This window comes from Salvia splendens, chromosome 9 (assembly GCF_004379255.2).
Source record: "Salvia splendens isolate huo1 chromosome 9, SspV2, whole genome shotgun sequence".
Classification (NCBI taxonomy): Eukaryota; Viridiplantae; Streptophyta; class Magnoliopsida; order Lamiales; family Lamiaceae; genus Salvia; species Salvia splendens.
In genome coordinates, this window is record NC_056040.1 from 1,920,439 (window position 1) to 1,934,943 (window position 14,505).

A 14,505-nucleotide genomic window follows, 5' to 3' on the forward strand; every position below is an offset into this window, starting at 1 on the left:
GCAATCCAATGACTCGTGAATATGTTGAGCTTCCTCCACTGCCTGCCCGTACTTGCTTTTACGGATTTGGAGTGAGCAAATTAACCGGGCAATATAAGATTTTGTGTGTTGATCAATTTAGGTCCTATTATGTATACACTCTAGGAGAAGAAGCTTCGTGGAGAAGCATCGCAGCACCACCGTGCAATAAAGTGCCAAGTGATTATGCTGTATTTTTTAATGGAAATCTTCGTTGGTTGAAATATGATTCCAAGATGATTCTATTTGTTTGTTGCTTTGACCTTGATACCGAGCTATTTACCAGGTTTTCTCTTCCGAATTATAGTGGCGTCAAATATGGCAATTATCGACTATGTATTTTGGAGGGTAAGCTATGCTTCTGTGATATCTTCGAGAGTGCTCACGTTGTTATTTGGTGGATGAACAACTATGGTGACGATAGTTCTTGGATAAAGGTATATACCTTCTTCTCCGGACCATATATATATGGATTTCTTTATCCACTCAAAATGTTGGCGAATGGTGATTTGTTCTTCATAATGGATGTCTCTGAAAAGCTATTTCTCTATCTCAAAAACTATGAAGGTCCTTTGAAACCTTTTCAAAATCGTGGTATTCTTCGACGACCTACATCTCATTATTCCAACATTGCTAATTATACCCCAAGTTTTCTTTCACTCAAAACTATGGGAATTCGCAATGTTGAGTCTTTAATTTCTAAGTAGACAAACATGATTCTTGTTTTTCTCGTAGTTTCTTGTACTATCTTTTCACTTTTAATATGTTATGTTATTTTAATTCTGATGATAAAAAAAAGTATGATGAAATCATAATTTATAATTAGAAAACATAAAGCTTGCAAACGATCTAATTTTACAACTTTTCTTATTTATTGATAAAATGACACATCCTTAAACAGGAGCTCCACAAATTAAATATTGCCATTAAACGACATAACAAATTCAATTAGAAACATTCGTTTTTTTCTTCTTCTTTTCCTGCTCATTTTCTTTCCTTTTTAACTAATTCGAGGCTGCGGCATACATTTATGTACAATTTACATCATCAATTCCATATTTTATATATTATTCATTTATAATTATGTTGGACTCAAATCTTGCTTGTTTTTTGATCAGTTATCTGAATGAGTTGACAAATAAATATGATAGGAAAAAGGTATGTGTGTGCATAAATGTCATTTAATAAATGCCCAATTTAGATTACTATAGTATGCGCCATTTAATTTTTATTATGTGTTTACTACTATATAACACCATGTTTTTAATCTAATTATGCGTCAAAGCTTTCGCGTACGTAGATTTTATAATTAAGTTATTCAAATGTATAAAAGAGTCAAATTACAATTGTTTATGTAAGAGGCTTTCAAATGAAGAATACATGATCCGATTTTCATATATTCAACTTAATTAGTTTTTATTCAAATTTTCTCTTAGATTATTTTTTAAAATTTCTTGAAAAATTAAGGGTAAACCAAGCTGCGCGAATTCAGATTTACTCATATGTTGTTTTGTGAGTATACTACATAAAGTTATGTATAAATACCTTAAATATTTCTCTATGGAGAAATTAATTTTCAAAAATCAAATGTTCATACATAACTTACTCTCTTGGAGCAAATTACAGGTCTCGTTTTTCCATATTTACATAAGCCTCAAAAATATTTTGAGGTTAGAAACTAAAAGAAGAAAATAAATCAACATCTGACTTGAATACATTAATTCAACATTAAGTTTTCAGTGTGTTGATTGATGCAAAGGAACATCCAATGCTCTTTGCTTAGTTGTGTTCTAATTCTAATAAACATCAATGGGGAAAGTGAGTTGAAGTAAACATTGTATAAAAGTAACTCTCTGTCTATTTATTACTTTGAAGAAGAGATACGAGGTCAGAATATCTGCACGGGATCGCGAGAATCCCGGCCTGTTTGAAACCAAACTCTGTCTCCGCCTGCTCCAACAGCTTCAGAAAGCCCGGATGGGCCAAGTAGCTCAGGTTCAACACGAACCGCCTCAGCTCTCCACCTTCAACCGCGTACACGACAAAATGCCCCTTCTTCACATCCTGTGGCACTCCACCGAGCAAACAGGCTTCATCGTCAGGATGATCATACCCGCACCTAGCCCACAACGCGAGCATCTTTGCAGCAAGCTTATGGATAAGGAAACCTCGGCTCATCCTATATTGATAGCTAGATGAGGCATATATGCTTAGCAGCAAAACCATAACACTTATATAGGCAGTTAAGGGAACAAAAGTGCAGGTCGATGCATATGGAGAGGCTATGATAGATCGCTTTCGGACACTTGTATCTGAACAGTACGAGTAAGGACAGTTTCCAACCGTATAGTGCCTCATGTGGGGTGGGACCTTCGAACGATAATTCATTACGATGTTTCTATCCTGTCTGGTGTTGTGCAATGGTGATGCTATATGAAGATGGTTATGGCCAAATGTATTAGGAGATCAACTGCTTTATTCTCATATATAGTAAGTTTGAAAAAATGGTAGGTTGGTTTTAAGTTCTAACGTGATTTGGTTTGAGAAGCAGAGCTGGTAAGGGGACGTGTCATGTGCTAAGGCATTGGTAGTAAGGTAGCAGAGTGTTTTCATGTGATTGGATTTGTGTTCAATTCCTATCCGAGTTAAGACTCTTAGATTAATCTCCGAGTTCTTGATGCAAGACTATCGGGAAAGATATAGTCTTACTCCCTTTCAGATACGCATGTTAGATAAGTCTCTTTCGACACACGGGCAGAAAATGATACACCAACTAGAAGCGTCGACATAACCGATAACACGAAATGTTAAATATTTCACATCTGCGTACTGCTTGTGACAAGCTGGTAAAAGATCGAGTAATTATGCTATGTACATAGGTAACTAGCCTTGAGAAGAGAAATGCTAAGGAATATACATGGATCAAATGACTTTTGATGATGTACAAGACCTTCATATACATAAACGTTTGATCAATCAAAATGGTGTTTACGAGTAAGATAAGTGAGCCACAAGAAATGAAGACTCAACATGGTTATGTAATGAAAATCATAGAAAAAATGCAAGTACATTTGTAGTTTATGTTTGATGAAACAAATTCCATCAACAAAAGAGATTCGTCTGAAGGTGGCCAGGAAAAGCTAAAGTTGGGGAGACATTCGGGAAAAAGAATGCGTGATAGCACCACTACCCTAACCATCCCTACTACGGAAGAGGAGAATCGAAATTTTCTTTAAAAAGTTATCGCAAGAGAACAAATATGGAGTAAGGACGAATGTCAGCGACAAAATACGAAGAAGTATGGAGTTGGCAACGTCTGGAGAAAGAAGCTTAAACCTCCACATGCACTATTTCAGTATTCAAAGATAAACATGAGTAAAACGAAGTCTGTGCTAAATCATGACAAAATGGATCGCGGCAAACATAAAGGAATCTTGAATACTGTGAAAGTAGACTACCCCAGCTAAGCGGGAGGTTCCGAGGTCAATCCGCTAGCTCAATGGCTACAATTACGATCGATGCAAGCTTTGGAGCTTCATATCTGACGATGAAATCTAAGATGAGGAATGACTTCATCAGCCAGACGAAATAAATTATTTAATGAATGACTTGAATCAGTCATATTATCTCAGTCACCATATAAAAATGGATTTTTGGGTTAACCTAATTTTTGGTCTATAGGTTGTGGGATTTAGGATTTGGGATGAAAAATGATGTACCATATGAATATTACAAGTATGTTCAGTATTTGTGGCATATCTTAGGAATGTCCTCGTAAAATATATGCATGATATTATCTCTATTTCTTAACACACGCTAAATAGAGTATGACATAAATTTTAATAAAAGTAGTTGGTATTGTACAATAAATGTAAATTTTACTAATAAAAGTAGTTGATATATTGTAAGTGGAGAAAACATTCTATGTAAAAATAGTAGTAGTAATTAATAAACATATTACGAATAAAATAAGGGAGCGTCTTAATAATCCGAATAAAAATATATATTGATCATTTGATTTTTACCAATAGTTTATGTAGTAGTTACTCTTGAAATTGAAGTATAGTACTCCTAGTAAATAAAGAGTGTTGTCTTAAATCATTTGTTCGACCCAATTCTGCTTTATCGATAATATATGGGCCCACTACACTGACACTTGATAGGCCTATTTTATACTAATGGGCCTTGTTGTGCTTTGACAGCCCTACAAAGTCTCCCATCCGGCCCAATGTCCAATCTCACTGTTTAATTCCTTGAATTATTTCTGTTAAATGAGTTAACAAATAAATACTTTTTTATATATTTTGTCATTTTCAATATCCTGTGACAAATTTTAATTTGTAATTTATTCTCACATCTCATTTCAGTATAAAGAATGATAGTATGTGATTATAATTTATTTTGTTCAATTCTTTCATTCATTTACCAATCTTCACTTTCAATAATATGATAGTCATTCAAAATGATTTTTTCTTTATTCCATAATCACGATGATCAGCGCATTCATATGTTGAATTACTTCTTTTTTAAATAGATAAATAATAATTATTTATTTATTTATTGCTCTAAATATTATTAGTAATCTTTTTTATAAGCAAATACACACATTTAAAGACCTGTTTAATTCGAACTCGAAATCTTTGCACTTGTACATTCTAGTACTAGATCAACTCACCCCTAGTATTAAATATATGTAACATGTAAAAAGGGAAAATTGTCTTATTTCAAAGAAAAATAGTATGAACAATATTAAATTTCATAGGCCATTAATGTGTTAATAGTAGGGCACATATGTAGGGCTCGAAATTAATACTAGCAATCAGCTAGTGATACAAGTCCCAATTTACAACCCTCTAGCAAGAGCAAATCTAAGCACACATTTCAACACATTTGTTGGCCTAGATATGGATAATATAGTAAGACAAAATATAATGTTTATTGCAACATCTTTTTTTTATTATTATACATTCATTCATTGCCCCGACATAATATCCTATGGTTTCATCTTTTTAGCCTAAAATTATTAATCCAAATACATTGTCCCTATTAAATTCCCAACAATTATTTTATTTGGTTCTATTCTCATTTTGTATAGACAAAGATCTGAGACGATTATTTAATGTACATACATGTCTTTTCAGACTCAACATCATCTATATATCAATTGCAATGAGACTCAATATAATTCACTATATATAGTTACATGACAGATAATTATTCAATAATTTTCTAAAATTTGCCAATCATAGTTTTAAAGAAATAGTATTCTCAATCTGTGTAGACAAAGATCTGAACAAATAATTAATCTTCATAGATGCCTTTTGAGAATCAACATCATCTTTATATCTATTGTAATGAGACATAAGATAATTAAGTATATATAGTTACATGCGACATAATTATTTCATATTTTCTAAAATTTTGCCAACCATAATATAATTGAAATAGTATCATAGGATGATGATGGGTCGGTTATGGAAGCAATAAATAAATATTTAAATACATTCTTAATTAGGTCATATGAATAAATTCCGGCGCCGCTCTTTTTTTGGGGAAGATGACAAAATTTTGTGCTATTACTAGGTTTTAGTATGATTGCAAGCGACAAGGATGAGGATCATCACTTTATATTTTGATTAAATCGATTTTAAATATTATTGAGTATAAGGTCTATTTCATATGCTCCCTCCGTCCCGGGCTACTCGCTCATTTCCTTTTCGGCACGGAGATTAAGGAATGAGTGTATAGGAAAGTAAAAAATGACGGCTGTAGGTGAAAATTTTTACTAAAAAAGGAAAGAGTGCAAGTAACTTGGGACGCCCAAAAAGGAAATAAGTGTGAGTAGCTTGGGACGGAGGAAGTACAATTTGTAATCGACTTATAGATTGTGGCGTTGATTTCAAATACAATGACTACTATAAGGTCTATGTCATGTAGTTCCTCGTGTCCACATTAATTATTTTATTTGGTCATTTTTGTGATCCTCATATTTTACTATCTTATTTCACTCATAATTATTAGTATAAATTTAAGATCAACATTTCATTCACTTTTTCCTATCAATTTTTCTAAAAAGTCAAATAATTTTTTTAAATTTGTACTGATAAAAAATGAAACATTTAATAGTAACGGTTGAGTACAAACTCATCTCACATCCGATGAATGATGAAAGTTAGAAGGTGTATATAATTTCTGTCCAACCTCGATTAGTTTGAGGTCTTTTTAGAGTGACTCAAAAACAAATTCATGCTGACTTGACCTAAAACAGACAATATCAAACTAATATGGTTGTTTACTATCATAAAGTAACTAGAGAGAGTCCAGTTTGTAATTGACTTAATAGAATGCGGTGCTTTGAGATCAATGATGGATCAAGAAAATAATATATTTAAAAATTTTCAATGTGTGTATATGATTAAGATGACATGCTATATGTAATGGCTGATTTCATGTCTTTTCACACTACACACAATCTGTCAACTACCTAAAAACTCTTTTGTTCATTTCATTCCAGCACCAACTATAACTAATGCCAATAATTCAACACTAATGAAAAATAAAAAGAGAAACATGTACAAAGTTTTCAGGTAGAATAATCCGCATAACAAACAATATATAATCTGCTGAATAAAATACAAAGGTAGCAATGAAAATGGAACAATGAAGAAAACTGGATCCTGGTTGAACCGAAAAATTGAGTCAGTCGAATTAGAACTTTATGAAATTTTTATAAATTTATAAAACAATTGCAGTGTTGCGTTCCTAGATGAAACAAAGAAACATAAATAAGTAGATTAATAAGTTCGAATTGTTATTAAAACATTGTTCTCTAATTCAAAAATCAATAAGAAGTGAGAAGGATCATGTAGAAGGCAGAAGTAAAGTGTTTAATTGAAGCATTTTACACAGACCTTCCGCAAATAAAAAAGTGTTCAATTTTGAAATTTTCTGCTACATATTGTTGGACTACATCAAGAAAATTTTAGTACTGACTTTCTGAATTACCTGGGTTTAACCACCAATCTACATCATATTAATTGCACTCTACTTAAATACGGAGTTAAAAAAATTTGACTACAACCGACACAGATTTAATTCAATTAATATATTTTGGGGTTTTATAAAAAAAATAATCTTCATTTATAATTTTTTTTGATAAGTGCATAGCGAAGATTTGACTAGGGGCGAGTATTTTCGGATTAGATTTTTATCCAATCCAAAATACCTAAATGTTATAACAAGAATCTGATCCGATTAAAATCTTATAAAAAAGAATCTAATCTGACTCGAAGTGTTCAAAAATCCAAAATATATAAACTGTTCAGAAAAATCTAAAATTGGGAGTATAAAAATTTGAAAATTAAAAAATCCAATATCAAAATGACAAAATCCATAAATCTAAGGTGCCAAATACCATTAGAAATAGTCTCATCATTCTATTTTTTTTCTATTTTTGTTACCCTACCAAAACTAGTTTCATACTAAAAAATAGAAAGTTACTTTCAATGGAGTAGTATATAATTCACTATAATATATTTTTCTCTATAACTTTATTCATATTTTCTCTTGCTCTTTACTCCCTCCGTTTCATAGTAGTGAAAGCATTTATTTCCAAAACAAAAATTAGAAAAATGTGTGTAGTATTAAATAAAAAGATAATAAAGTATGAGAGAGGAAAAAGTAGAGAAAATAAAGTAAGCGAGAGAAAAAAATAATTTAAAAGAGATTTGTTGAGTTTTACTAAAAAAGTAAATGACTCCACTACCATAGAACGTACCAAATAGCAAATTGACTCTACTACTATGGAACAGAGAGAGTATTATTTTGCCCACTTTATATCTTTCTCTCTTACTACTCCCTCCATCCCATTTTAAGAGTCTCAATTATCCATTTTAGTGCCACTTTAGGAATCCCAGTTAGAATCTTTTTTAAATAGTAATAGGTCTATATTCCGCTAATCTTATGTCACTCACATTTTATTATAAAGCTAAATATATAAAAATAGGATACATATTCCACTATTTTTTATTACTAATTTTTTTTAATTTTTTATAATCTGTGTCAAACTTAATTGAAACTCCAAAATGAGACCGAGTATAATTTAATAATTTATCAATTAGGGAATCCACAATGGGGCGCCCTATGGCGCGCCACGTCAGCAGTTTTATCCTCCTACCCCCACCTGCAATGGGGCGCCCTAAGGCGCGCCCTATGCATTTTATTTTATTCGAATATTTAAATAATAAAAAATTGGGAAAAAACTTCATTTATATATAAAACTTAATACATTACAATACGAATTAAAAAAATACGCAAACTCAACGACGGCGGTTACTGGCCCCCACTTCTTCAATCATGTCGTTCATGAGTTGCGCATGGTCTTGTTAGTTGCGCATTGAGGCCTGTCTAGCTAGAACCTCGTCGAAGCTCGGCGGCAATCCTCTAGCGGGGGGCTCGATCGCCGTGCTGGACGAGCTAGATGCACCGTCATCATCGTTCCACTCGGTGATGCTCTCACCTTCATGCTCGACCATCATGTTGTGCATGATAATGCACGAATACATGACGTCGGCGATGATTTCCTTGAACCAAAGACGAGCCGACCCTCTCACAACGGCCCACCGTGATCGGAGCACACCAAATGCCCGCTCGACATCCTTCCGCGCCAACTTCTGCTTTTGCGCAAATAAAACTCTCTTCTCACCCATTGGGCAGCTGATCGTCTTCAACCAGACGTTGGTGCGCTGCCGCGTGGTCACGTTGGTGAGATAGGTAGAAATGTGAGAGAGGAGCGAAATGAGAGAGACGATATGTTCGTATGAACAAGTGAATGAGAAACGAAGTTTAAATAGAAAAAAAAATAAAAAACACGAGGCATTGTCCGCGACCATCGTCCCCCGATCCCGCAATGGGGCACTCGGTGGCGCGGACGATGGCCTATCGTCCGCGCCCATCGTCCGCCGAGCCCTCAATGGCGCGGACGATAGGCCATCATCCGCGCTTCAACCGCAGACGATGCATCGGGCGTGGGCATTAGGGCGCGGACGATGGCGCCCGCGGACGATGGTACACATCGGGCGTCCCATTATGGATGCCCTTATGAGACTGAGTATAATTTAATAATTTATCAAATAAGATTATATTTTTTATGACTTGGGACTATGGAGTAATAGTAAATGAATTAGGGCAACGTGACAAAAATGGAAGTATAGGGCACATAACAAGAGTCAAAGTAATAATCCAAGCCCCTTGGCCTAGCGGTAAAGGGTGCTGGATACCGCGTCCATCCTGGAGGTCTCGAGTTCGAACCCTGGGTGGCGTAATTTGTCTTTCCTCCTTGTTATAGGAGTTGATTTGTAATTTCCTCCTTCATATATATGATATAAATATATGAAGTTAATTTTTTTTTTTTAAAAAAAAAAAAAACAAGAGTCAAAGTAATAATTCAAGCCTCCTAGCTCAACTGGTTGAGAAGGGAGGCAAGGATATGGCACCATCCAGGAGCTCTTGAGTTCGAATCCTGGAGGTGCAACTTGGGATTAATTTCCCCTGTGGGCCTTTACAAGGCTGGTTGCCTTGGGGCTTGGCAAGCTTGCGGACCTAGACCAGTCTGAGGGTGGCGGGTAGTCTACGGGCTTGGACCACGTCGGAGGGAGGCTTGACGGCATGTCTGAACAAGAACCACGAGGGGAGGAGGACTAGCTCGCTTGCCAAATGTATCTCGAACTCTGATGTGTATGTGTGTGCGAAAAAAAAAAAACAAGAGTCAAAGTAATATGCATGCTATCACGTGGTGAAGTCCAATCAAATCAATAGAGAACTAGGGTTAGCCGACATAAACAAATTCGAAATCAGAAGAATCACACTGTTGAATCATTAATCATAAGTGTTCATATTTGAGATTTGCTGGCAGTGGGCCACCACCATCCAACCTAAAGCTAATACCTACCTCTGCACCTTTCTACACTCCTATCCAAACCCTAACCATCTACCACCAAAAATAGTTGTCTGGTACTAATTCTGAATTTATGAATTTAATACCATAGCTCTAGCTAAAATCGTAAACAAACCGTCCCTTAAATTACTATTCATTCAATTTCATTTTTTATTTTCATTTTTAACCCAATTCAATTAAAATAAACAAATTTCATTAAAAAACACACATATAAAAAAAATTAAAACTTAAAATTTAAAAAAATACACAATTAAAATCCTAAAAATTAAACGTTGCATAATTTAAAATACAAATTTAATGAAAATAAAAAACTACTCCGCCGGCGAATCATCCCCCGAAGGCGGTCGAGGTGGAGGGGGAGTCGGAAGGCCAAGTTGTGCTGCCATATGCACAATTACGTTCCACCAGGCCGCGTACTGGGAGGGCGAGAAGCGGGAAGTGTCCGCCATTGTGGCTGTCATGTACACCGCCATAAGGGTGTTCGAGCCTCCCCCGAGCCCACCTGACTTGATTCGCCTCTGCTCTTCCTCGCTCTAGCCTCCTTCGTCCCTTGCGGCCGACGGCGCCCACGGCTGGATCCCCGGTCATCGCCGGCCGTACCCGCAAACTCCTGCGGTGCACTCTCTTGTCCGCCGCTGCCCTCACCGGTGTCACCAGACGAGTATTGGCCACTCGTCGTGTGCTTCATGCGCTTCGAGGTTGAGCCCGAGCTGGAGCGGACACCGCCGGCCCACCGTTCCTCGTCCTTGACAGCCTGCCAATCATCAACAAATATGAATTGTTTGTCGGTGTCCTGGTTGTAGACGCGCAAAGCCGCCCTCAGAATGTCCGCTCCTGTGGCGCCGCTTTGATAGTGCGCCGCTTCGGTCGAGTAGATGCCGCATAATTTTTTGACCTGTCTGTCGACTCAGTCAAAGTGAGAGCGGAGCATTTTATATGTGTGCTTGCGGGAGCCTTTCGGCTTGATCTGGTGGGAGAGCTCGCAGACCTTTTCCCAGAAACACTTCCGGGGTTGTTGATTCCCGACGATGGGATCGTACGAGACGGTAACCCAGGCGTTGTACACCGCCAGCGTTTCGAGGTTGCTGTACGGATGTCGGCCTAGATCCTCTTCCTCTTCCTCTTCCTCTTCCTCGTCGGCCTGGGGTTCCGCTCTGGAGCTTCCACCGCCTCGGCCTACTCCCCGGCGTGGGATCAACGGGAAAACCCTCCCGAATCTGGGATAATCCCTGCGAAAACCGCGGGGCGAAGGGACGGGCATATGCATCTACGTCAAAATTGGGTGGTTGGTACCCCCCGGCGTCGCCGAACCCTGGGTGCCCGGCGTCGACGACCAGAACCACCCAATGTGTTGATCATGGTCTCCCAATCGCCGAACGTGATGAGATCCCACCCGCCGGAGTTGCCGTCGCCGGACATCTTGTGATGAGTTGTTAGATGAAAATTGGAGAGGAAATTGAGATGATTTAGGAAGAATAGATGTGTAGTTGTATGTGAAATGAGATGAATTAGGAATATTTATAGAGTAAAAAATTAATTAAAAAATTAAAAAAAAAAGAAAAAACGGTAATATTACCCTTCGAAATTTATTTATTTATTTATTTTTTATAAAAATCAAATTTTTTAAATAATAAGATTTATTGCGTCAGCATGTTACGACGCCCACTCGCGGGCAGGGGCACGCCACGTCGCCAGGGCGCGTAGCGAGACAGCCCGTCGCTTGTCTCGCAGGCACGGGACGCGGGACATGCACGGGTCGGGCGCGGGACGGTTCGGCGAGCTGCAACGCGTCGCGCGAGCGATCCGTCTCTCCGCGACGAATCGCGGGACGCCGACGTGCCCGTAGTGGATGCTCTTATATTTCAATCAAAATGTCCATATTTTTTAGTAGTATTGTAATTTTAAAAGGAGTTATTACGTAAAGTAATTAGAGAAAAAAATATTGATGAGTATTTGAATAAAGAGAGAGGAATTTATTTTTAAATATAAAAATTGGATATCTTAATTGAGACAAACTAAAAAAAAAGTTAAGCATCTTGAGCGAGATGGAAGTAGTAACTTTCTATATCCGCATATAGAAGTTTTGTTTATTTCTGTTATGGATTTTGAGAAATGTTAGCAAAAGTGGATAGAAGAAAACTGATAGAATATGAATCACGGTTATATATATTAGTTTTACATAATAGAGTAACATGTAGAACGAGTTAGTGGATAACTTTTTACCATTTATAATAATTATGAACTGAGAATTCTATTAATTGACGGACTAAAATAGAAAAATGAGATTCTTATTATACGAGGAAGGGAGTGAAACTTTAAAATTTTCTGTTTTCCTTAGTTTAGAATATCTAAGACAACTAATCAAGTTTAGATATTTTTAGTTACTCCCCATTCTTTAAAACTTGTTCTAATGCGCCTTTAAATATAGTACTCACTTAGTTCTAATAAATATGAAACATTTAGTTTTTGTCACTATATTTTATGTAGTGTTGTTTTATGAGTTAATGAAGAAAAAGTAAAATGAGAGAGATGAAAAAGTAGAGATATTGTTGTTTCTATTTTAGGAAACGTTTTATTTTTAATGCGACAAACTAAAAATGGAAACGTTTTATTTTTAATAGGACAGAAGAAGTATATAAATAGAGTAAATATGTAGATAAACAATTCAAGTAAAATGACATATTTTTAGGTTATAGCGAAATATATGAAATTAATTGTTAATGTAGTATTTAATTTCAAGAAAGAGTCATCTACCTTGGAAAGGAGGAAGTACTTGTTCTTTTTATCTTTCTTACTATTTTTTTAGTTGTGTATTAAAATTTGTATAGGATGGACAAAGTATTTAAAACTTGTATCATTTTAAAAAGTACTCCTATTAGTATTTCAGGGGACCCGGGAGTATAGAAAAGTGAAATTCAACGTTCCTCTAATTTTATTCTTCAAATTTCTTTAACACACACGAAGTCAAATAAGGATAACATCTTTGGTGGATGGAACCTACACGATCCAAGGATATATTATTGTATATTTGAATAATATGATTGAATGAGAGCAATAATTCTCAAGTGTGACGAACTAAATATGGACGACCCCAAAAATTGGGGCAAGTGTATTGAAAAGGACATTGATTAGATATTAGGAGTGATCTCCAAATGTACTTTGGTAGCCCCATTTATCAGGAAGTACGATACAGAATCGTACGGCTTCTCTGTATTCTACTTCATTTCCACAACATTACATCATTTTCAATCGTACGACCACCTAACGTGGACCCCACCCTCGTGTGTATCTAATGTTTGTATTTATCGTACTCAAAATTAGAGGAATATGAGTTCCACTTCTATGTATTACTCTCTCTGTCCCTGAAAGTTTGTCTCATTTTTCTATTTTCGTATGTCCTACAAAATTTGTCTTATTTCGCTTTTTATCATTTTTTGTAGTGGACCTCATATTTCACTAACTCATTCCTACTCACATTTTTATTATAAAAACTAATATATAAAAATATGACTTACATTTCACTAACTTTTTCAACTCACTTTTCATTATATTTCTTAAAACCCGTGCCGGGTCAAAGTGAGACAATATTTTGGGGATTGAGGCAGTAGTTTTAAATGATATGTGAGTGGAATGAATTAGTGGAAAGTAAGACCCTATTACCATTTATGGTAAGAGTGAACTAACATTCCTCTTAGCGTATAGACTAAAATAGAAAAATGGGACTCCGATATGCGGACAGAGTGAGTAGTTTCTAAGGAAGATACCCCTTTATTTGGTGGTACAAGAATAAAGTGAAGAGAGTAAAGTAAGAGATAGAGAAAAGAGTAGTGAGGAACATGTTTCTAATTCTATTAGTAACGAGTTATCATGATTGAGTTAAATAAAAAAAGAAATTGAGCCATCTTAAATAGTAATACCGAATGAGGACTATATTACAATAAAAAAAAGTTATTGAATATTTTAGAAGAGATAAATATTTCTTTAGAAAATGAACATATTCGTGGGAAAAACTTAAATAGTTATAGATAGATATGCCCACCGGTTCCGGAACCGGAACCGGAACCGGCGCAATATTCCCGAACCGGAACCGGCGCAATTCGGTTCGCGGTCCGGTTCAGGTTCAAGATATTTCGAACCGGAACCGTCACCGAACCGGCGGTTCGGGACGGTTCGGAACCGGCGGTTAACCGTGGAACCGCCGGTTCGGGCGCTTAAATCGAGGCAGGGGGATGGGGGCCGGTGGTGATCTTCAAAAACGGTCGAAACCGCCGGTTTTTCAGCGGTTAACCGGCGGTTAACCGGAAAAACCGGCGGTTAACCGCCGGTTTAGTGGCTTTCGAGGCGGCGCGGAGCACGAGGCGACAATGGAGCAGCTTTTGATCTTCCAAAGCAATCAATGCATCTCGAACACACATAGTCAGAACATTATTCAAGCATCTAGCATGGAAAAAATCAGAACAAACTATCTATTAGTACTAATTTTTTCCATGCTAGATGCTTGAATAATATTCTGACTATGTGTGTTCGAGATG